At 49.2% G+C, this 22,810-nt stretch overlaps 1 protein-coding gene and 1 pseudogene across 8 annotated transcripts in view; both read right to left on the bottom strand.

Moving 5' to 3' along the window:
* Positions 1 to 9,272: 9,272 nt before the first annotated feature.
* On the bottom strand, positions 9,273 to 10,068 carry LOC132355892 (large ribosomal subunit protein eL19-like; annotated as a pseudogene).
* Positions 10,069 to 10,810: 742 nt separating this feature from the next.
* Positions 10,811 to 22,810, bottom strand: part of CDK12 (cyclin dependent kinase 12) — a 63,292-nt gene continuing 51,292 nt past the window's right edge. For 4 of the 8 annotated variants that reach the window (XM_059907909.1, XM_059907910.1, XM_059907916.1 and 1 more), the window contains 3 exons: positions 22,021 to 22,166; positions 18,131 to 18,229; positions 14,722 to 16,316 (listed from right to left, as the gene is read on the bottom strand). The gene's annotated coding sequence lies outside the window, so the exon portion shown is untranslated. Of the gene's footprint in view, positions 14,539 to 14,721; positions 16,317 to 18,130; positions 18,230 to 22,020; positions 22,167 to 22,810 lie in introns of those variants that run through there. The other 4 variants (XM_059907913.1, XM_059907914.1, XM_059907911.1 and 1 more) reach the window with 4 other exon arrangements.

Raw genomic sequence — 22,810 nt, 5'->3', positions numbered from 1 at the left:
GAAATTGGAGTGATGTGCCCACAACCAAAGAATGCCCAGCAGCCACTAGAAGCTGAAAGAACAGATTCTCCTTTAGAGCCTCTAGAGAGAGCACAGTCCTGCTGACACCTTGATTTGGGCCCAGTGAAACTGATGTTGAACTACTGGCCTCCAGAAATGTGAGAGAATAAATTTCTGTTATAAGTCACCAAGGTTGGGGGAATTTGTTACAGCAACCTGGGGAAACCAATACATTTACAGTGGAAATTCCATCTTGAACAATACCCAGTACCTGCCCTCTAGGAGTTCACAGTCTAGTGGGAAATGAGAGAAGTAAACAGTGCATAGGGATGCCCAGAGGGTGGAAGGGTAAGGTAGGTAAGGCTGTTGTAGTTGGAGAAGAAGTTAGCCAGGTGAGGGGCTAAAGCAGGAAGGGCATTCCAAACAGAGGAAACAGTGTGGGTAAAGGCACGGAGTAAGAGAAAACACTGCCTTCAGGAAACGACCCACATTTGGAATGGCAGGTGCATGGGGATGTGGGGGGGTGGCATGACAGAACTGCTGAGGTGGGAGGCAGGGGCAAGAGAGCCGAGTAGCTTCCACCCCTGAATGGAATCAAGGTGTCTGCCCTGGGCTGGCACTGGGTCCCAGATCAGAGAATCCTAGACTGTCAGTTATGGACAGAAGCCTTAGAGACCATCCTGTCCAGTCCTGCCATTTCACACATAGGAAAATTGAGACCCATAGAGACAGTCCATCCGGGGAATAAGCTAGAACCAGATGGCCACACTCTGGCCTCTCTTGAGCCTGGGTGTCCCGTATCTGAGGGTCTCAGAAACACTGCCTGGTGGTCCCTCGGTAGCCCACTTCCAAAAAGCACAGGCCCTGTGGTCTCTAAACAAAGAAGGGATTATTTGCATATTATTTGCATGTTGTTAATTAGATGAGGCAGGCAGATTCACTCAGCCCCTTCCCTTCATGTCCCCCTGTCCTATCTCACTCCCATTGAGTTCTTCTTCCTCAACCATCTCTTGACCTCAGCAACTTCTCCCATAATTCCAGCCCAGGCCTCACCCCTCAAGGCCCCTTACCTAGCCCCAGCCCAACCCCTACTGTATTAAGTGTTTGGTCCTGTCTGGAAAAAGTACCTGGTGTGTCTTTAGTATATCTAATCTGGATGGAGGATCTTGGAGCATGTTGTAGTGGAAAGGGAGGTGATGGGCTTTCCAGCTCGAGGTTTTCTCTGTGAATGGGGAGCGGTGAGCTCTGTCTCCCTGTAGCCCAGGGGCCATCTAAATGGGGCTATGGAGTGGGGGAGGAGGGTGCTCCTTGGGGATCTGGGGGGCAGGTGCCAGCTGCATGCCCCAGGCCTGCCCCAAGCCTCTTGGCTGGCAGCCACACCAGCCCACAGAAGAGCTGGCTCCTTCTTTTAGGGAGGGGGAATCCTGGGGAAGGTCAGGGAGCATCCCTTGGCCTAGCAGCCTAACATGGATAAGGTTGAGGTTACCATGCGAGTCATTATGGATCCTCCAATGGGGACAGCACATCCAGATTCTGGGGCTGTCATCAACCCAGTCCAGAAAATTATGAGGCACTGTGCTAAACTAAGCACAGTGTCTCCCTGAGGGTAGGCACTCAATAAAGTTTTTCTGATAATGAGGGGAGACAGGTAAGGAGGAAGGAGAGTCACAGAAAGGCACAGGCTCTGCCTCTCTCACCTCCCATTAGCCCCCTCTTCTCTCCGAAACCAAGGCTATGCCCAGAACCTCTCTCAGATGAGATGTCTGAGCCTGTCACCTGATGGTCACTGGAGAAGGCACCACACTGTAGCCATGACAGGTACACAGGATGAGCTCAGGTGCCCCCTACCCCATCCTGGCAGAGTTGATCTGGGGCTCTGTCACAAATACGGCTGACTCAAGGTAGCTGCCAGGAGCTGGGGAATGTTGATGCATTAGGATTCATGGAAAAACCTGAGGCACAGCTCTGGCTAGCAACTTGCAGAAACCAACTTGCTCTGGTTAGGACAGTGGCCTGGATATAAGAAGAAAGACTGACCTGCACATGTGAATAATTCTCCTCCATGTATGAGTGATGTACAAGGTGCGTGTATACGTGCTACAGGGGGACTCAGGAAGCACTCTGACCTGCGTGCACAGCTGTGTGTACGTATCCCAGTGTGTACAAGTATATGTGGCATGTGAGTGTCTTCATGGAATTCTACTTTTTCTCTGCTCTGGGACTTCCCTTCTTGTTTTCTGGTAAAATGGGAAGCGGGGTAGGAATGTCAGTTTCACCATCCCCAGCCCTGCTCCCTTGTGTAGAGGTTCCCTGCCTCCATTTGCCCATGACAGCAAGCAGTGGATCCCTCCCTGGTCCTGAGTGGGGCGTTCTAGTTGCTTACTGGCCTGGATGACTCCATCCTGCACCTATTCCTTCTTCCCCTAGTGTGCCCCATGCCACTCCCGAATCTAGTGTCCAAGTCAAGGGGAGAGGTGGGAGGAAGTGGGGTGATGCTATGGGAGTGGGGGTAGGAAGGGTGGATCAGATACTGTTCGATTTTGCCCGGGTCCCTCTGGATCACTGCTGCTCATTTAAAATTCTGATTTAAAGCCGAGCGGCTCTTTAAATTTCCACATTAGCATGCTGCCCTGATGCCAGGCCAAGATGTTGGGATGGATTTGGCAGGAACGCCTCCAACAGCAGCAAGCAGCAGCATTTGCCAGCAATAAAACAACGCATGAATAAAAGAAGGCCGGCTTGGCGGCAGCAGCAGCCCAGGTAGCTGGGTGAGTCAAGGAGGGGCCCTCGTATTCAGAGGCTCCGAGACATGAAGGCCTGTGCAGGGCACATGTGAGTGTAGGACTCTGCGGCTGTCTTGGCCCTCACCCTCAATCTGTGCCTGCAGTGGAATCTGGAGTGAGGGCCCAGGAAGGATGGTGGTTCCTACCCTGTGCCTGTCTCACCCCCCTCTCCACAGGGTTATCTTCTTGGAGGGGACAGATGTTGCTTTTGATGAGGACACAAGGACTTGGCCCATAGCCTGAGTTGTCCTACTTCATTAGGGGCCCAGAGAACAGGTGGGGTCAGAGAGAACAACACTGCCCAGAATGGCTTCCAGATCCATGACCCCGGGTGCCTGGGTGCTGAGGGGCACTGTCAGGATAAGGGGGCTGGGTGGGAGGCTGCCATGAGGACTGGGTATTGGTCCTGAGCTGGGTGGGAGAGATGCTCTGGGCTGGGTGGTTGGCTAGAATGAGGAGCGACCAGGGAGAGCAAAGGGCTGCTGGGCCTGGCCTAACTCTAACTTTCTGCAGACTCGGGAATATTATTTGAGGTCAGATGGCAAGGGCAGCAAAGAGGTCAGATAAAGCCCTGGACTGAAGCCTGGCCACTCCTAGAGGTCATTTTGTCCACCCCTGCTTCCCAGGGTCTAGAGAGTTCAGCTCCAAAGGACTTGAGGCTGCTGGATCCTGTGCTCCTCTGCTCCAATCACCTGGCTGAGGCTCATCACCAGCCCCCGAGAGATTTCAAGGAACAAGCGGACTATCCTGCTCTTACCATCTATCCCTCCCACTTGGTCAAACCATCTTCTTCCTTGAAGCCCAGGGGAAGAGACAGAAGCAAACGGAGGGGTGATAGCAGATGGTCTCTGTAGTCTCAGCTAAGGCAGTAAGGCAGAAAAGAGCCTTATGCAGAGCACCCTTTCCCAGTGGAACTCCTCCCTTCCAGGTCACGAGTGATTTCAGGCCCGAACATGGGGAGACATTGTTGGGACTTTGAATTCTCTCAATCCCTGGAGAAGCTGGAGGGCAGACAGGCAGGACCAGGCTTGGGCAGGGCAAGGGCCCCATATCCTGGGACTTGGCCTGTCCTGTCCTGATAGCTTTTTCCAGGGAAAATGAAGTGGCCTGGCCTCCCAGGCACCTTGTTCCCTGTTCCACACATTGCAGGTGAGTCAGCACTGGGGTGGGGGAGTGGCTACTAAGCTGAGTTTAGGCCAGAGAGATGTCCTTCTGTCATTTTTTCATTCACTCAACAAATATTTACCAAAGAGCTGCTTTATACTAGGCACTGTGCTGGGCACTGGGCGCACACTGGTGGACACAGACAGACAAGGTCACTGTCCTTGTGGAACTTTCCATCTGGTGAGGGAAATAGGATCATTATTCAAAGGACTACACAAATAATTATGAAATAACTGCACTAAATGTTATGAAAGAAGACTATATAGTACCATGAAAGTATATAATCGGGGGACTTGGCTGAGTCGAAGGAGCTGAGGATGAGTTTGCAAAGGAGACAGAGAAAGAGCAGCTAGAGTGGTAGGAGAATTGGCAGTGACATCACAGAATCAAAGGAGGAGGTGGTCAACTGTGCTGAGAGATGCTGCGAGCTCGTGAGACACCTATCCGCCCTGACTCTTCACCTGCTAGTTGTGAGTACAGGTATGGAAAGGCTCTGGCATTGTGCCTGGCTCACAGTTGGTGCTCTGTAATGTTAGCTCCCTTTTCCCCCTCCCTAAGCTGAGCCTCCCTCCAGGGACCCCAGATTTCTGGAACAAAGGAACTGCCTAGGCTTAGCCTCCTCTGTCAACTCAGGCCCCAAACCCCAGCCATCCAGTCGTCAGTGAGGGACTCTGGGCCTCTCCACATTAGTCCCTTTACATAGAGCTCTACCATCCCCCAAACTACTTCTTCCTTTGCATTGGTCTTCCATGAAGAGGGGCTGGGATCTAGGTCTTGGAGAAAGATGGCATTCTGGCTGTGCTTCTGGGGCTGAGTCTGAGAAGGCAGTTGGAATCCTCAGCAGCTCCCAAAGCTGCCCGGGGTGAATCTGAGTGTCTTAGGTAGGGAGAGGGAGTAGTGGGGAGATGAGGAGGGGGGCTGCCCACCCAAGGCGGCGTACAGCCCAGAGCCTTTTCCATTGCAGACACCCCATCTGTCTCCCACAGAAGGCTCGGGTTGGAGGAGGTGCCAAGGAGGGGGGTACAGAGGGTGAAATTGTACATTCTGAAAGTGAGTACAATGGCAGTGAAGGTGCTGACTGGGGAGAAGGTGGAGGGTCAACACGGGGAATCGGCAGGAAGAACTAGAGGTCAGAGGTTGGGAATGGAGGTGGGGAGGGTAGGGACACTGCATGCTACTCTCCCATATAGCTTTGTGTTTGATTTTGATTTAAATCTCCCTACCCCACTGACCAGAGGGCAAAGAATCACACTTTTCTGGCTAACAAACTAATGATGTTCCTAAGCCCGGGGCCAGGCTGGATTCATGATGCTTCCCTCTTCCCAGCAGTCAGAACTTTGCCAAACCTTAAAATAATATTTTAGTTAAATTGGATGGCTTCCAAGGTGTTTCCTTTCACATATTACTTTAACTGATCCTGCTAAAGTCCAGGGAGGTAAACATTATTATTATTCATCTACAAATAAAGCAACAAGGGGTTTAAAAGATTAAGTGAATAACTTGGATCACAAGAGAGTAAGGAAAGGGGACCGGAACCCAAGTCTCCTGACTCTATATGCAGCCATTAGGCTACTCTTGGGCCTTCCTTGCTCCTCATTTTTGTTGATTATTGTACCACCTCCACTGCCAGGTCAAGTCTGAGGTTTTCTAGTAGAGAGCTCAGATCTCCTTCCCTGAAAAACCCAGGCCTTGTTGAACACACATCGACACAGCACCCCCCCTTTCTAAAGTCTAATCCAGACATTAGAAAACTGGGCATCCCCAGAGGGATGAGCCTCCCATATACGGAAATATGAGAGCGCTCTAGACTGGAAGTGGTGAGGACGGAGGGACAGGGCAGGGTGTGGGGAGAGGGAAATGCCAGGCCAGGAAGCAGCTCTGTTGGCATCCATTCCAGGTCCTGAGTGGACCCTTGGGAATCCCTTTGGACATCCCCTCCCCACATTCCAAGTTCTAAATACTAGTTTCTTTCCTCTACCTATACTTAAGAGAATATGATTCCACAGCTTCCCTACCTACTCCAGTCTTTTCTCCAACTCTTCCCTGTTTGGAAATTCTTCCTAGGGTGTAACTTTATAAGGCTGCAGCTTATTCCTTCTAAAACAGATGCCAAGGGAACCCAAGACAGGGCTTCGGCTATTAAATATAAATAGACAAGGGAGGGAAACTGAATATAGAGACAGATATTATATCTCTCAGTCCCTGCGAGTTATTAGGAAGAAGGCACTAGTGGTTGCTAAGCAACAGGTCTCCATAGAGGACAAGGCACCTAGAGGAAAAAGCCTCCTTTGACTGAATATTGGGGTGAGAGAGTAGGGAAGGTGGGGGTCGAAGGGCTATAGACTGGCAGGCTGGGCTTCTGGGGAATGGTTGGTGTGTCCTCCAAGACCAGCCCTATTACCCAGGCCTTAGCAAACTCCGCCTTTATAGCCTTCAGGATTGGTGGAAGGAGGAGGGCCTCAGGCACTCCTCCCTTCCTGCCAGGAGGAGGGAACCTGGTTTCCATAGCAACCCAGAAACAAACCTGGCCTTGTTTTGCTTATGGCTTCTCTGTAACCCCCTCAAGGAGCACCAACTTTCATAGAGCCCTTTCTCTGACCCCCAACTTCTGATTTGAGGGGCAGGGCCCACAGAAAGGTTAGGGGTGGGGATGCCACAAAGCTGGTATACTTGGCTCTAAAGTGACCTATTAAGACTCTAAAGGGGGAGTGACTTTTAGGGGAAAGGACTTCCAGGTGTCCTCTGACCTCTGCACCTCCTAAGGGCTGAAAAAAGCAGGGGCAAGTGGTGGCATCAGAAGCAAATTCTGGGCCCAGGCTTCCTTTCTAAAGATCAGGTACAGGCTGGGGCTGGGGGTCAGGAAGAATGAGGAGGCAGGGTCTTTTTTTGCCCCTTGGCCACCCAGACCCCCATCCTCCTAGACCTGAAGTCCACTGTCATCAAGCCCCGAGAATGGAGATATAGAACATTAACGTATGTCAAGTATAAGTGAGTGGCACCGAGGGGCATAATCTGTTTTTCTAATATGACCACAAGCAGAGTGTTAGAAGAATTAGGCCGACAGCTGCTGGTTTCCCCCTCCCTTTCTACCCCCCCTCCTCGCTCTCCCTCTCCCTTGCTCCTCGGCGTTTGCACACACCAATGGCAGCCGAGCCCTGCTCGCGATTTCTCTTAATCTTCCTCCGCCATCCTGCGCTCTTTCCGCAGGCGGTGCTGCGAAACCGGCAGAACTCCGCGTCACACCTTACTGCTCTCTGAGATTGCTCCACAGAGAGCTGAAGGAGATGGCAATTCGGCGCTGATGCCGGCTGGCAGCAGTTGGGAGAGGGGAAGGAGGAGAGAGAAGGAGGAAGGGAGGGGGGAAAAAGTTGGCACGGATACCAAGTTTTTCCCTAGAGAGACATGGTTTGGGGGGGGCGGGCGGTAGAGAAGAAGGGAGAAAATGACACAGAGAAAAGGAAACGAGGAAAAAGAGGCAGAGGGAGAGAGACAGAGAGAGAGAATTAAAGTTCTCTCAGACATTCACATGTAGGCATCCTTAGCCCACCTCACTCATGACCCTCTAAAGATCACACCACCCAGTCGGGGTTCCCAGCCCCCACTCTCTCTCTCCTTCTCTCTCCCCCAGCCAACCTGGAAGTCAAAGCGACCGAGGCATGTTGTGTGTAGTGGTGCAAGTGTGTGTGTGTGTGTGTGTGTGTGTGTGTGTGTGTGTGTGTGTGTATACGCCTGTATGTTGTCTCTGTTTTGGATCGCAGTAGAATGCAGTATGTAAATGAGATGGTTATTACCGCAATGTTCATCAAGCTGAGCCGAGAAGACATTAATAGCCTGATGAATATGCATGTGAATTTGTTAATTAAGTTAATTATTCTGCTGAAAATGCATTCGTCTTCCAAGGACATTTTCCCAATGATTTTTACATGCTCTAGCCATTAGTCATGCTATATTTTATCAGGGAAATGAGTTTGCTTAAGTTGTAAAAAAAAAAAAAAAAAAAAAAGAGCAAGAAGAGAAATAGAGAAAGGAAGAGGGAAAAAATGAAAGAGGAAAGAGGAAAATGTGTTGAAGTTGAGAGTCGGAAGGCATCTGAGGCCAGCCTGAAGTTTGAGGCCCAGCTGGGCTTTTGAAGCCTGCCCTCGATTTTTATGGGTATCTCACTCTACAATTTTTGCCCTTTTTTTGATGACAAACTTTTTTTTTCCAGTGCCAAATTTCCAACACATTAATTAATTGTTGTAGCCAATTAACTGTAGTTGTGCAAATGAGTTTAGCACTAATTACCATGCAGTGCCTGTAATCACATAAAAAACTTGCTGAGAGAGAGAGAGAGAGAAAGGAGGAATGGGAAGGGAGTGGTGGCAGGTGAGGAGGGTACCTGGAGTAGAGGGGCAGCCAAGGGAAGGGAAGAAGCAGGGGTCCTGAAGTTTCCTGATTAGGCGCCATCTTGGCTTCAAGGGCAGGTAGCTGTCTCCACATTCAGGACCTCTGACAATCAGGAAATCTCAGAGGGGATAAGAGCCAGTAAACAGTGGTCCCTTTTGTCTAAGAACTTCCACCCAGGGAATTTCCTGGCGGTCCAGTGGTTAGGACGCCATGCTTTCACACACAAGGGCCCTGGTTCAATCCCTGGTCAGGGAACTAAGATCCTGCAAGCCCCTAGGCACAGCAGAAAAAAAAAAACAAAAAACTTCCACCCAAAAAAGAGGTTTAGAATGGATATCTCTGGTTGCTTCAACAATGCAAAGTACTCCCTATACATTCTGAAGCCCTCAGTGTTTATCCCCCATGGCTGGAATTACTGGATAAGGATGGAGGGCACCATTGGAAGAAGATGTGCCATTTCTGATGGGCCATGGAAGATGGAGAAGAGTGATATGTGCTCTCAGCCTGGTTCTGGAGCTTTAAGTAGACAGGGAAAGTTGTTATAAGTCCACCACAGCTACTAGAATAGGCCAAGGGAGCAATGGTAACATCAACTGTAAAAAACCCAGTTCCAGCAGGAGGTGGGAAGAGGCAGCCTTTGGCCAGACATAGCTCCCAGGAGAAAAGCCAAACCTTCTCTCCTGAAAGCTGGCATTTCTGCCATTGATCACGTTTGGGCTGACTTTAGGTTTCCAGCTGTCAGCTTCTACCAGTGCCCAGAGGCTGAGGGATAGACCAAATGATTTCTCTAGCTCCTTCTGGTTTAGCTGTCCATGATTTGGAGAGAAAGAGCAGTGGTAAAGTGAGGACTAAGTGTGAACTGGCATTTTTTTTTTTTTTTTTAAGCAGATAAAGGCTTGTTTTTTATTGAATGAGTGATCTATGTAATTGCCGAGGCCACTATGAACAGAGAAGAGGGAGAGAACTGTATTTCTTGGTCTCTTCCTCCTTGGACAGAGTCTTGACGATTTCCTCCTTCTTGGCCTGGAGCCACTCTTCGCGCTTTTGAGCTTCCTTGGTCTTAGACCTGCGGGCCTCAGCCTGGTCTGCCAGAAGCTTCTTGCGAGCCTTGTCTGCCTTCAGCTTGTGGATACATTGCATGAGAATCCGCTTGTTTTTGAACACTTTTCCCTTCACTTTCAGGTACAGGCTGTGATCACGTGGTGGTCAGTCTTCTTAGAGTCACAGTATTTTCTGAGCAGCTGGTGCAGAATTCTCATCCTCCTCAATCAGGTTACCTTCTCGGGCATTCGAGCATTGGTAGCACCCTTTCTCTTACCTATGCCCATGTGCCTGCCCTTCTGGCGGGCCAAGGTGTTTTTCCAGCATCAGGCCCAGGAATGGACTGTCACAGGCTTCCAGATGATCAGCCCATCTTTGATCAGCTTCCGGATCTGCTGATGGGAGTTGGCATTGATAATTTCATTAGTCTCATTGGGGTCCAACCAGACCTTCTTTTTGCCACAGCGGAGGACACTGAAGCCAAGCCTTTTCTGAAGCCTGAGCATACTCATGCCTGCGGCCGCAGCAGCAAAAGAGTGAACTGCCATTTTTGATTCCACTTTGCTTTCCCCAAACCATGTCCCAGACACTGAGCCTGCCCAAGGGGTGTGTGTGTGTGTGTGTGTGTGTGTGTGTGTGTGTGTAAATGACCTATAGTTCCCCACCACACTAAAAAAAAAATTAAAATGCTATTTCTCCCTTACTGCCCCCCGCCCCAGAATAGAGAGCTCACTTGTCACGGGACTCAACTTCCTCAGACCTCATCAGAGACACACTCAACTTCACATTTCCAAGGAGACCCTTGACCATTTATCCTCTGATAGACACCCAAAGGCTGAGTCCTCCCTTTCCCATTCTAGGTCCCAGGTCTGTGGGCAGATTGCTCACGGGCTCCATCCACTTCAGTCTTGAAGCGGCAAAGGGGAAACAATTTGAAGGGCATAAGCCGTGTTGCCCCCTGCTTCACGACACTGCTCTTCTAACCTATGAACCAAAGTTAGCTGTGAGGACCTGAAGTGACCCAGGCTGCTCCAGTGCTCTTCCTGCCTCCGACATCTCTCTTCTGGTTCTGCCTACACCCTCTTCCTAGCAACCTTCGTCAAGGTCTGAGAAAGCCTGGTGTAGTAGAAAGAGCCCCACTGTCTTGAGTTCCAAGCTCTTCTTTGCCATTTAACAGCATGTGATCGTGGGAAAATCATTTACGATAAGCCTCAATTTTCCCTGTCTATGAAATGGAAATAATAATAGGTGCCATGCCTGAAGGGTTAAGAAACTTAATAATTGTGATTATAAAACAACACTCAGGACACCAAGTAAAACAGGCTATTTCATTAATTGCTAGTGAGTACAAAGTGGGAGCACAAAGTGTTCCTTTTTTAAAAAAATATTTTAATTTTATTGGAGTATACTTGATTTACAATGTTGTGTACAAAGTGTTCTTTAACAGGTGAATGGTTAAACTGTGGTACATCCATATCATGAAATAAATAAAAGAAACAAACAAACTATTGATACATTCAAAAACTTGAGTGGATATCCAGAGAATTATGCTGAGTGAAAAAATCCAATCCTAAGAAGTTACATAGTGTATGACTCCATTTTTCGAATGAAAAAATTTTAGAAGTGGAGGATAGATTAGTGGTTGCCAAGGGTTAAGAAGGGGGTGATGCAGGCATGATTATAAAAGAGCAACATGAAGAATCCTTGTGGTGTTGGAACGGTTCAGTATCTTGACTGTAGTGGCAGATGTAAGAATTTACACAGGTAACAATATTGCATAGAACTTAATATACACACATACACAGGTAAAACTGGGGAAATATGGATCGAACTGATGTCAATATTCTGGTTATGATGTCACACTATAGTTACAAAATGTTACTACTGGGTAAATGTGGGCAAGATGTACAAGGGATCTCTCTGTATTATTTCTTACAACTGCATGTGAATCTACAATTACCTCAATTTTTAAAAAAGGATATGATAGATTATTAATGTTTCTGCTGGGTTTAGGAGAAAGAAGGGGCTGCCCATGTGTTTCCATTGAAGAATTCCAAAGAGGAAGATTAAAAAATATTATTCTTATTATGGTACATCAATAAAGTGATCATACCTATGGGGAGGGGGGATATTTGTATCTGTTGACCCAATAATTTTACTTCTTGGAATTAACTATAAAAAAAAATGCATGGGGACTTCCCTGGTGGCGCAGTGGTTAAGAATCCGCCTGCCAATGCAGGGGACACGGGTTCGAGCCCTGGTCCGGGAAGATCCCACATGCCACGGAGCAACTAAGCCCGTGCGCCACAACTACTGAGCCTGTGCTCTAGAGCCCGCGAGCCACAACTACTGAGCCCGTGTGCCACAACTACTGAAGCCCACGCGCCTCGAGCCTGTGTTCCACAACAAGAGAAGCCACCGCAGTGAGAAGCCCGCGCACCACAACGAAGAGTAGCCCCTGCTCGCTGTAACTAGAGAAAGCCTGCGTGCAGCAATGAAGACCCAACGCAGCCAAAAATAAATATAAATAAATAAATAAATTTATTTTAAAAAAATGCATGAAGTTTTAGGATAGGATGTACATCATGGTATTATTTATAACAGTAAACATGTCTAAATGATTGAAATAGTGGATGAGCTTTATAAATCATGGCATATCTAGGTGATGAAATACTCTATAGACTTTAAACATACTTAAAAAAAAATACACTGAGCACAACGCCCGGCAGTCAATAAATGGTAGTTCACTTTACTGGGATGTTCTGGGTATTAAAAGAGCTAATGTAGGTAAATGCACTTGACAAACTGTAAAGTGCTTGGCAAGTGCTCTGTGTTGCTATCTTGTTTTTTTTTTTTTTTTGGCTGCGCCATGTAGCATGTAGGATCTTAGTTCTTTGACCAGGGATCAAACCCATGCCCCCTGCAGTGGAAGCGCAGAGTCTTAACCACTGGACAGCCAGGGAATTCCTCTGTGTTGCTATCTTTTGTGTGTGTGTGTGTGTGTGTGTGTGTGTGTGTTGCTATCTTAATGGCTGTCTCTCCCAGCTCCATCCTAGATGAAGCTGTACTTCCAGGCAGAACACTACCTAAGGAACTCCTAGCTGGAGGCATGGGAATGGGGAAACTGACTTCTTTGGGAGTATGAGTCAAAGGATTGGGGCTACTTCCTTTCCAGGAGACTGCCACCCCCTGCTCCAAATCATCAATACAACTATGGACATTCTCCCCAGCACACGCACATACTCACATTTGGCCTATAATTCCAGGGGACTCATAGAGTCTTTGACACGATGTCAGCCGTGATGATTCCATAAAATTAATAGACTCTATTGTATCAACCACTGTTGACTGAGCACCTACGCAGTATCAGGCACTGTCCTAGGTACTTTACACACATTATTTCACTAAATTCTCTACACCACCTTAAAAGGTTGTTTATCTGCATTTCACAGACAAGGAAACTAGGGCTAAAAGAGGTTAAACGACTTACCAAGGTGGTACAGCTCGTAAATGGCAGCACTGGCATTGGAACTCAAGGCTGTCGGCCTCTAAAACTTACAATCTAACCACCACACATACTACGTTTAGAAGAACTGAGGAGGGAACTGCACTGAGGACCACATCTGGAGGAGCCCCAGAAAAGTACCCTTTGTTCTTCCAATGCCCCTTGGGTGGACACAGACTTAAATTCATACCAGGCAAAAGAAAAATCTCTAAAGAGAAGTGGGTCCATTCTGAAGTCTTATATCCCATGAGTAAGTTTTTCCATGTGTCTAACCTCTATCTTTTCTGCTAAAATCCAATCCCTTTTCCTCTCTTGTTTCCAGTGGGGATGGTGAATATATGACATTGTGCCCCTCTATGAAAGGTCCTCAGTCAGGAGGGGATCGAGGAATTTCTCTTTCCCCAGGACTGTTGAGGCCTCAGTTCCTTGGTCTCTTGGATCTTCCCCAAGGTATCAAACCAAAAGATGAGCAGCAGAAAATGGACCAGGAAGAAAAGCGGAGAGAGTAGCCTACCCAGACCAAGGAGACCAACTTGGAGGACGGCCTGGGACTCTTTCAGGACCTAAGTCCTGGGCTCAGGGTGAAGTTAAGGTGGTCAGTTTTCCCCACCAGGCTCAGCAGCCAGCTTCATGTTTGACATCTATCCAGCTGTGGAGGTCTGGCCAGCATCCCTCACGCCAGAGCCTCTTGTTTGTCGCAATGTGACATCTCTATAGAAAGGAGGGATCTGGGGGTTCTGCCACTCTGCATTTATTCCTCCCGTCTCAATACTACCTTGCTGTACTTGCTCAGGACCAGCCAGCCCAATGGGAGGAGCTTAGAGAATAACCTGAGGAAAAAGAATAATCTTGTGAGGAAGAGCCTGGGATCCCAAGACTAGGTCCAAAGCTCTTTTCTCTCAACATGAGAGCCAGGAGGGAAACTGGGGCCTGAGTCTGGACATAGATTGGGAACAAGAGGTGTCTTCCCTCCCTCCATCCTTCCTTCCCTCCTCCACACACTATTCTACCTTGCCAGGGCCTAAGCATGCTCACAGCTCACTTTGGCTTCCCTTGGCCCATCTACCTTATGGACAGGAGAGAGTTAAAGGCATGGTATGGCAAGCTATAAATTTCCCTTCAGTGTGGGGAGAGGAGAACTGTTGGCAGGGAGGGGGTTGGGCTGGGGGGGGGGGGAGCTGGGAAAAAGCCAGGAGGTTGTCTCTAGGTAACAATAAACACTGCAAGCAAGGAGCAGCTGTTACACTTACTCTCTCTGCATCACAATGCTGAAATAACACTAATAAACCAGTGTGCCCAATACACAGGCATATACGCATTTAGGGCCAAGCCCCACTGTACCCCTAGGGCTGCCCTTTGCTTCAAGTCAGGGGCCTTGGTGCCAGTGGACATACCTGTCTTGGCCTGGCTATACTTATGTGGAGGATGAGGACTGGTGAGTCAGTCTCAGAGCCAGAGTGGCATTCTCAGAGGAAGCAGGGGATTCCAGGTTCAGATCCTGATGGCATTCACTGGTAGGAAGAGGTCAAATGGGGTAACTCTTGGCTGGGAGTTGGGAGGAGGGGAGGAGAGTGAGAGAGAGAAAAGTATAGGGAACAGACAACTACTTACCATGTCTTCTCAGATTGGAGGGCATGAGGTAGCCAGGAGTGGAGTCAGCTGAAGGGAGGTGGAAGAAAAGGGGGACTGAGGAGAAGGTTTAAGAGGAGGAACACGTGGTATTGAGGAGTGATCCTTGTATCTCCTGGGGCTGAACTCTCTACACCTGCCTACACCCGACCTGGTGCACCCAGGCTCCCCCTCACAGCACCACTTTTATACCAGAGCCAGGTGATATGTCAGTTCCGTTCAGGATTGGGCTTTATTATGGGTGTTCCAGCAGGGGCCCCTGGGCTCCTGATGCTGCCAGAGAGCGCTGGGGGAGTGGAGCTGGTCCCATCTCCCTACACGAAGAGCAGCTGGTCTGTCCCTTCCTCCAATCAAAACTGTCTCTGGATCCCCAGGCGCATCCCAGCAGAGCGCCCCTCATCCCAGCTGGACAGCAGAGCCGTCATCAGTGAAAGGAATAGAAATAGGCAAATGAAAACTTAGGCTCTGTCAGAGAACTCCCCTCCTATTCTTCTCTGAGGTTAGAGGGAGGATATTTATTATGTGTCTGGATACACTGGTATCCGAGATCCCTATTTCCTTTTGCTGAAACAGGGAGGCCCTTGGGACTGTGGTCAGAAGCACAGCTGATTCTCCTGGTCCACTTTCTGGCCCTGTTCTGCTGGTGTGACCTCAAACACAGTAGTCTATCATCCCCCTGATTCAGAAAGTCAGGAGAAGATGCACATTGCCCACCTGACCTGTAAGGGTTCTCTTCTCCAGCGAAAGAGTACTGAGACCAAGTAGTGGTAATCCTTCCAGGTTCTGGTCTTGTAAGAGTGCCTTTTTCTTTCTTTTTTTTTTTTTTTAATATTTCTAAGTCATGTGGTGTCAGCTGGGTACCCAGACCTCTGGGCAGGTAAGTGAGAGTAGGGAGGAGTAGCTGTGTCTGCCTGGAAAGCCCCTTTCCTGAAAGGTGCCTAGGAGCGCTGAGCTGCCTCAGCCCAGAACCCTCTGTGCAGCCCGTGGATACAGTGGGGCAAGAATAACTAGCCTTTCCTCACTGGGAAGCCTCTCCCTGGGAATGCTCAGCCTCCCCTGCTATCTTCTCTCCCATTTCCCTCTCTTCTTTCTTAGCTGAGGCCCCTCCTTGCCCCGCAATCCAGATGACAGACCTCTATCCAGAGCTCAGAGTGGGGGAGAAATGAGGTAAAAGAGAGCTCTAACAGGCCTGGACCCCCTTCCCCTCTGTTGTTTTCATGAGCCACCCCTGCTGCTATGAGCCACCAGAACCTTGAATTCAGGTGAGCTGCCAGCAGCCTTCTCCCTCCCCACAGCCGCTCCAGCCAGGAAGATACGCACCTAAAGGGTCCCAGAGCCCACGGTCTTCCTACTCGCAGGGCCACAGCCCCCTCCTGCATCCCTAGGAATCTGCACCACAGACACACTGGGATGAGTTAGAAAGAAGTGCGAGAGACCCCACCATGTGCTCTGTGCTGGAGCAGAGGGCCAGTTGCCTGTACGGCAGAGCAGGATCACCAGCCAGGAGAGCTGGCACAACTTGGGCACAGAGCCTTGTTGGCATGTTAGAGGGGGCAGGGGAGGGGATGGGGTAAGAAGGCTGTTTCAGGAGCACACATCTCCTCCTGGTTCCCTCTCTGGGCACTGTTTCTTCTCCTTGGCTTCTCTCCCTGGGTACTGATGGACATCATGGCGCTGCCACCTCTGAAATGTCTTCCTTCACTTCTTCCATGGCTTTGGGAGCTAGAGAGGGCATGTGTATGATAACCTTCGAGGTGTTGAGGTGGGAGGTTCAGACATCCAGCTCTCTCACCAACCAATGGGACACACTGAGGGAGAAGGAGGAAAAGAGTCCCATCAGAGTAAAAGCTAAACCCTGGGCCAAAAATGAGCTCCTCAACAATTCCCTCTTCTCTAGAGCACAGGGGATTCTGGGTACCGCTACCTCTGCCTTCTACTTACTTCAAGTCTATCCCTCCTTCCCTGCAAAAGCTCAGGGTTTCTTCTGGATTCCAGAGTAGGCTCCAGGCTCTGACTCCAGGGCTGTAGATCTCATACCCTTGGCTAAACCTTGGGAGTATGAGGCAGGGCTGGTGGGGATTGAGGGGAGGGAGATCTTGTTCCTTAGAGAAACATCAAGAATCTAGATTGAATGCTTTAAGGGCCTTTTAGCCCCTCCAATATACCTCTAATCTTGGAGTAGGGGTGGACAAGGGGTGAGAAAGAGGGCCTAGAGAAAGCCTGACGCCTCCTCTCTTTCTTCACTGCGTGCGCCTCCTCTACTGCTCCCTGTTTCAGAGGAGAAACAGCAGCTCTGTAAACAGGAGCCATCTAATAACCCCCCTGAACAATGCTCAATATGAACGGCCTGCCTTATGTTAGGCAGCCAGCCCCACAGGTGGGACTACAGGCCTCAGTTTCCAAATTTCCCCTCTCTAACTTCTCCCCTCTTTCAGGCTTCTCCCCCATCTCCCCGCACAAGAGAATCTTCCTTTTCAACCCCCTGGCACAGTTCTCCTCCCCCACCCCCACTTCTGCAGGCCCTTGGAAACAGGGGAGGAGCTAGACGGAGTCTATCCAGACTGTCCTGAGGCAATGCAAGGGGGCCCTTCTCATCCTGTTGGTAGTAGAAAAGGCAGAGAATTAGATAGCCAAGGAGATGACCCTGAGTGTCTAAGACAGGGCAGGGTGAGTCTGGATGCACTTAGAGAGGTGCATCTTGCTCTTCCCTAGGGACTCTGGGGATATTAAATGGTGTACTAAGATAGAGGAGAAGACAATTCTGGGAGTAGAGGATAAGTGTTGGGGGTTTGGAGGGTGTGACGAAGTTTCTACCCATACTGCTTTCCAAAGCTCTGTGCCCATCCTTGCCCTGACCGCAACTTAGTCTCATGAAGCACAGAACAAAGAATGTTGAATTTTTTGAGGAAGGAAGGAGATGCCAGGAAATGCCATCTTCGGCAACTTGGTGGGCAAGCCACTTCTCTCCATCATTCTTTCTTAACTCTAGTGTCTGAATAGTGAAGGAGGTGGGGGTGGGAGATGGGGACAGCTGGAAATGTGCCCCTCTCTCCAGTGTGCACCAACACCGCATAGAGCCAGATGGGGCTTGACTAAGAGCTCTGGGCCATGGCACTGCGTGAATACAGGGGCATTTCTGACTCAGCTTTCAGAGCCTTGAGTTTTAATTCTGTCTCTCTTCTTGGCTTAGACATGGGACAAGACCACTCCTCGCTACATTTTTTGGCATAATTTTCTCTAGCAGCTTATATTGCAGCAGAGAAACTTGTGATAAGATCTCAGAAAAAGCTCAATATTTAGTCACCATTGGGGGATTTATTTCTTGGTTAAGGAACTGGGGAAGTTAGTGTATTTCCTTCCCTGTGGACCTTTTAGAATATGGTAAAATCTCATGGGAGTGGGAGGTTCTGGGGGATCTGTCTACTTGGAAGCAAGGGAATGTATGAGATGACCTCTGGAACAGGCTGTACAAGGGAAATGTTCCCCCAGTAATGCACCCACCTGACTCCCCTGAGTTGCTTCCAAGACTTAGGAGCCAGAGACATGAGACTCCAAGCAATAGAGAATAATATTCTGCCTACCCTCTTCCCTTGACTTTCCTCCCCACACCCTACCTACTTACATTTCCCTGTGTTCCCAGGAACTCTCCAAATCCAGGAACAAAAGCAACTCCAGGGCAGGATTCAACTGATTTCCCTTCTCTGGGTCTCTGTTTTCACATCTGTAAAATGAATTGTTTGGCAAGATGAGCTCCAGGTTCTCTTCCTCGCAACAGTAAGGGTCTATGATTCATACCCCAAAGGCACCAGCCCTCATTTGCATGCTGTTTTGCATGTAATCTCCACGGCACTTATTCTAAACACACAGAAATATCTCTGAACCCTACCCTTCTCCTCCCTGTCACCACAGTCTCTGGTTCTACGGTCCCTAGTTCTTGTCCTCCTCTTCAAGGACCTCAAAGCTCTGTCCCCACCTTCCTTTCACAATTTTACAGCACTCAGTGGGACAAGCTCAACTGAACAAAACCTCGGGAACAAGAAAACAGCCTTACCTAATATCCTGGCTGCAATTTTGGGGCCCAAAACTGAGTCAGCTCCATCCTTTTTGGAGGTCCTGGCCATTGGGGGGAAATCCTGGTACCTCTCCCCAGTGCCTCCCCTCCTCCTCCACCTTGCTATTCTCCATGCCAGAACGCAAAGTGGCCAGTGATTGATGGGCCTGGGTTCCTGGTAACCACACCCAGTGGCCCAATCCTCCTCCCTTACCCAATCCCTCCCCTGTCCCTATTCAGAGATCAGATTGTCTCATGTTGGTCCCTGAGGTCCCATTAATTAAAAATACATCCAATTAAATGGCAGGTGAAAACGTGCTATTGGAACTCTCCACCCCCCTGCCCCAGCTTGGTCCTCCCCACCCCCATTTTAAGGCTCAGCTGTGCTTTGAGCTGAGAAAAAAAAGAGGGAGAGAGGAAGAAAGAGGGAGAGAGAAGAGGAAGACATAGAGGTGGGGGTATTCGGCAGGGGAGCTATTTGAACCTCTGCCAGGGTAGCATGTGCCAGCCTGGGAGGGTGGCACTGTGCCCTGGTGTCTAATTTCTGGAGGTGTGAGTAGGTTCAGTCAGCTGGGTACCCACTTCCATTTCCCTTAAAGGGGCAGAGAGAAGTCAAAGGGTGTGTCTAGCTATACTGCCCTCCTTCTGGGCTTGGTGAAGGAAGGAGTAGAAGTATAAATGGTAGAGGGCCCTTAAGAGGGGGTGTGACAAAATGTGTGTGTGTGTTTTTCAGGCAATGTCCAATAATATTTTTTTGTTCAAGTTGTGAATGAATTGAGCTCACACTGTTAGATTTCTGTGACCCCCATGTAAGCTTATGATTTCATTAAGATATGTAATCTTCAACAATGTAATATCTTACCCTTAAAAAAAAAAAAAAAGAGGGGGTGTGATGTTCAGGGGTTGGGAGAATCTGAGGCTTCCATTCTTGGCATATCCCTGCTCTTCCCTGAACTGCAAAGAAGATAACGAGAAGCTGTTTGGGACCCAGGTGGCAGGGCATGGCAGTGCTCCCAAGCCAGGCTGTACCTACCCCTGCCCACAGGAAAGCTGAGAAAAAAACGGAGGGATGAAGGAAGGAGCCATATTTTGCGTGGGAGCAGATGGGTCAAATAGGATAAAATATACAAGCATGTACATTTGTGTGGGCAGCACCTTATAGGTAAGAGGATCTGGAGGGACTTGTCCTATTTGCCCTTTCTCTAGGCAAAAGGAAGCAGCAGTAGTGTGAAGTCACCTCAAACTGGCAGGCTGCCAGTAGGGCATCTCCTCTCCTCCACATTTATGGTGTCCCCAGCATTTTGTCAGGTAAGGCATCAGCCCCACCCTCCACCCCTCTAAAGCCCTCTGGCCCCAAGCAATGCAAAGCTAATAGGCACTGAGAGATGTTGGGAGAGGAGCTAGGAAAAAAAAGGGTGACTAAGGGTGGTACTCAGAATCCAGGCAGTAGTGGGGGTATCTGCCTACCGAGGTCCCCCGTCTGGCCTCCTTGGCAGCCTCAGTACCTCCTCACTTCACTTTAACGCTAATTGGAGATTTTAATCTGCACTGCTGCTCTGCTCAGGGTGCTGGGGGGAGCGCCAGCTGTGCAGCAATTCCAGCAGCACCGACTGTTTAATCAAGCTGTCCTCCTGGGGAGGGGCCCTCGATCATGGGGGTAGGAGGGAGGAGGAGAACCTCTGTCATCTCCCTTAGCCTGTTCAGCCTGGAAGGGCTTCATGGAGACTGAGGATCAAATATGGGACACCTCATCCCCATAAGGGCTCCATGGCCACTTGGATCCCTAGCAGAGACATTACACAGTACGGGGGCGGCCTGAGGATCAAGGGTCAAAGCGGCCGCCATCCCCATCCTGCTTTCTGAAACCATTGTTGGCGCAGAGCCCCAGAGTGTCCTGGGTGTCCTCCAGCCATTCAGGTGGTAAACATCCTCCAGACCATCTTGAGCTCTGCAGGTTTGTGCTGGGGGAGGTGATGGGGGCATAGAAGACTGAACTTTCCTAGTCTCTCAGTCTCTGAGGGAGTCCTCTCCCCAAAACTCTTTCTTAAGAGAGCTAGTTCTTTAAGAGCTACTTCTCTTAAAACAATTGTAAGAGATATTTTTTTTTTTCTCTCTGAAAAACCAGATACCTCCACCCTCTGGGCCAGAAAGAGACGGTCTTAGAGGCTGGGGACAGTGGGGTGGACAGCTGGAGCCTGCTACACCTTGAAGGAGAGAAACACCTGTGCAAGGTGTTTTGTGACGAGCGCTAGGGGGCTTCCCAGGTTCAGCTGGGAATATAGTGACATGTCAGTCCACTAGGGAAGAGCATTCAGGGTCTCAGGCCATTTTTAAGGAAGAAGAAGTGGAAAAACAACTAATTATTCTTCTGGCTCCTTGGGCCCCTGGTCTCAGGCTCTCTGGGGGTGTTTCTGACCCCTATCTTGGGGAAAGATTGCGGTGTCCCCCTCTCCCCTCACCCAAACTCTGTCTGCGGAGGGGCAGGAGTTTTAATTGGTCAGCAGTGCCCTCGTGTGGCAGAAACCAAGACTGCAGCCGCCCAAGTGGCCCAGCAGCTTTGAGGGATCAGACATCCAGGTTGACAGAGACGTAGGCAGGGTACCCCAGGTACCCAAAGCATACTTACTGCTCAACCACTTCCAGAGACATTTCCTACTTTCTAACACCTACTCTATCCCTCCATCCATCCCATCCTAACTGCTTCACCTCCAACTCAAGGTATGTGCCTACCAGGGGAGGGAGCACCTTACCCAGACCTGGCACTTATTTAGGCCTGCTGCTTGTGCCGTCTGGATTGCAGGGGTGAGAGAGGCATTGCTGAGAGAGGAGACCTAAGGTCTAAAGGGTAAGTTGATGTCAACTCCAGTGGCAGGAGAGGCTCTGGCACCCCTGCCAACTCCCTATAAGTGCCAGACAAGAGCTGCCACACGAGCTCAAGACAGAGTATTACCTACTGGTGGGTTCTTCCCTGTAGCAATCCATTCGCTACCCCCTGGAGGGGTCTGGGAATGAATACAGATAGACTCTTAGGGTCTGAGATCCTTGTCCTCAGGAATGGACACCAGATAAAACCTTTCCCTCAAAAGATTCAAGTATTCCCCAAGGATGCCAGGCCACTGGACAGAATGCACATCTGGACTTCAGGCTTTCAGCTCGAAGAGAAGGGCTGCCTGTCATTAGACCCTTCCCCTCCAGTGTCAAATACCATCCATTTACTGTTTACTGTTCCCTTCTTTCCACACGCACTAAATGGGGGAAATGGTTTTAAACTACAGAAAAGGGGGTGGAGAGTTAACATTAGGAAGGTCTCTCTAAAATTTAGGGCTGGAAGTCACCAAGGCGGAGAGCTGAGTCACAAAGGCCTTCCCCTTGTTGGAGAAATTTAACAACAGAGAGAAATAGTCCCAGAGAGAAATATGACCCTGTTTAGGGTTGGTGGGTAGGGAGAGGAGCACACCTACCTGGCAGCAAGAAGGGTAGGGGTAGGCACAGTAGGTTGGTGACCTGTCCAGTTCTAGGCATTGAGGATGGAAATAAGCAGGCTGGCAGACCTCTACTTCTCATGTCTTTGCACAGTGTTTGGACAGGGGGGGATCTCCCATCAAACCTGGAAACGATGTGGAGAAGCTGATGAGAGGTAGTAAGAAGGGATATCAATGCCCTACCCTCACGCAAAAGAAAGAAAGAGAAAACAGCTTCTTAGGGAAGAAGAAGAAGGCAGGACTATGTGTACGTATGAGGTGGTAGGTGAGTGGGGCAGGTGTTGTAGAGAGGCTGAGAGTAACCAATATCAGCATCACACTATTGAGGAATATTCATTAGCACAGCTGGCCAAGAGAAAAGAACAGGAATGAAATGACCACCAATGCCAATAGAGGGGGTTACCCACTCCAGCCAGGAGGGAGGAACTGCTAATCAGAAGATAGGACACCATAATAGGGTCAAGTAAAAAGCTAAGGATCTCCCAAGGCAATAGAAATAAAAGCAAAAATAAACAAATGGGACCTAATCAAACTTATAAGCTTTTGCACAGCAAAGGAAACTATAAACAAAACAAAAAGACAGTCTATGGACTGGGAGAAAATATTTGCGAATGATGTCACTGATGAGGGCTTAATTTCCAAAATATACAAACAGCTCATACAACTAGATAACAAAAAATCAAAGTACCCAAGGAAAAAATGGGCAGAAGACCTAAACAGACATTTCTCCAAAGAAGACATATAGATGGGCAGTAGACACATGAAAAGA

The sequence above is a fragment of the Balaenoptera ricei genome, chromosome 20 (genome assembly GCF_028023285.1).
Source record: "Balaenoptera ricei isolate mBalRic1 chromosome 20, mBalRic1.hap2, whole genome shotgun sequence".
NCBI lineage: Eukaryota > Metazoa > Chordata > Mammalia > Artiodactyla > Balaenopteridae > Balaenoptera > Balaenoptera ricei.
This window is presented reverse-complemented; position numbering and strand designations above follow the sequence as displayed.